General features: G+C 13.1%; 11 annotated features.

Annotated features, from left to right (window-relative positions):
- Window positions 1–53: part of a microsatellite that runs on past the window's edge.
- A 2-nt stretch (window positions 54–55) lies between these two features.
- Window positions 56–122: a microsatellite.
- Window positions 123–256: a microsatellite.
- Window positions 257–260: 4 nt separating this feature from the next.
- Window positions 261–370: a microsatellite.
- Window positions 304–399: a microsatellite.
- A 7-nt stretch (window positions 400–406) lies between these two features.
- Window positions 407–539: a microsatellite.
- A 7-nt stretch (window positions 540–546) lies between these two features.
- Window positions 547–589: a sequence feature (AT_rich).
- Window positions 590–751: a microsatellite.
- A 68-nt stretch (window positions 752–819) lies between these two features.
- Window positions 820–945: a sequence feature (AT_rich).
- A 66-nt stretch (window positions 946–1011) lies between these two features.
- Window positions 1012–1074: a sequence feature (AT_rich).
- Window positions 1075–1670: 596 nt separating this feature from the next.
- Window positions 1671–1702: a sequence feature (AT_rich).
- Window positions 1703–1789: the final 87 nt, after the last annotated feature.

The following is a 1789-nucleotide window of genomic DNA, read 5'->3' as shown; positions in this document are numbered from 1 at the left end:
AAGATATAAGAAAAGATAAAACAAATAATAAAAATAAATAAATAATAAAATAATAAACATAATATTTATATTAATAAAATACTAATTGATATAATTAATAAAATCAAATATAACATAATATAAAAGATAAATATGATAAATAAGAATAAAATAAACACAAAAAATAAGAAATAAAATAAATAACAAAAATACAAAAACAAATATATTTAAATAAAAAAAGAAATAATATAAAAAAGAAGAGAAAAGAATAAAAATATAATATATAATCAATTATAAATATTATATGATTGGTATATAATATGTAATAAATAATAAATAATAATTTCATATAATATAGATAGAAGATATAAAAATTAAATAAATAATAATAAACAATAAAGAAATAATGAGAGAAATGAAATGATATAATAATAAATAAAATATATAAATGAAATAATAAATAAAATCAAAATAATATGAATAAAATAATAATAATAATAATAATAAATATAAAGAGAAAATTGATATAAAATATAAAAATATAATCAAAATGAAAATAAGATAATGAAATATATTAATATATAAATAGAAATATATGAATTTAAAAAAAAATATAAATAATAAGAATATAAAACTAATAAAATATGATAAATATAAAATATATAGATAAAATGATGATATATATAATATAATAATAAAAATAAATATAATAATAAAATATATATAAATATATAATAATAAAATACATAAATAACATAATAATAACATAATAATAAAAATATATACTTACATTGAATCAGATATCATTTCTGAATCATTTATAATTCAGAACAATTTACCATAAAATGATATAAAATATAAAGAAATATAAATGAATATAGAATGTGTATTTAATTTACTTTTTTATTTTTTTTTTTTTAGGAGTAAAATAATAAAAACTATTATTTTATTGATTCAAAATATTTTGCCCTTTTCTTTTTGTTATTTTTTATTTAGATTCATTATTTCTTTACTTATTTTGGTTCCCAAATCAAAATTATTCATTAAATTTTGATGAATATTTATAAAAGTAAACTGATTTTTTTTTAAAAAAAAGAGTGATTAACAAAGGAATAAAAGAACTGAAGAAATAATCAAATATCAAAAAATGTTTTATCCAAATGAAAATAATTAATGATATATTTTACCTCTATTCTCATTTGTATTATTGATTAATATACTTATAACCATTAAATAGTATTAATTAACATTTTGTTTTGTATTTAATAACCGAAATAAACAAAGAATATTATAATTTAATTACAAGTATAAATGTTAATTATTACATATTGAAAGTATTCAAAATAAGATAACAAAATATTAACAGAATACGAAAATAAAACAGATATTATAGATTAGAAATATATGAAGAAGTTAAAATAGAAAAATAAATTCATGCCTGAAATAACAAAATATAAATAAACAGAATAAAGAATGATAATAGAAATGACATTATATAATATTATGAAGATTAACATCAAAAAAAAGTATAAACTAACTAAAAAGTGTCATTAAATATAGATTAAGTTATTAAAAAAATATGTTTATACTAATAATGTTATCTTAAATTCAAGAAACAAACTATAACTTAAACAATCTAATTAAAGTATCAATGACACATCTTATTGTACATGAAATAAAATAGGTTAAAGAATAATTAATTTAAATCAAAAAATAATAAAAACCTTGATACTAATTAATCATGTTTCCCTTTTTTTAAAAAAAAATGCTTAAGTTCGTATTTTTTCAATATTGTTAGTAAACTACTCTT

Source organism: Entamoeba dispar, genomic scaffold (genome assembly GCF_000209125.1).
Source record: "Entamoeba dispar SAW760 scf_1105229459711 genomic scaffold, whole genome shotgun sequence".
Classification (NCBI taxonomy): Eukaryota; Evosea; order Mastigamoebida; family Endamoebidae; genus Entamoeba; species Entamoeba dispar.
The sequence above is the reverse complement of the archived record's forward strand: the minus strand, read 5'-3'. Positions and strand labels throughout refer to the sequence as shown.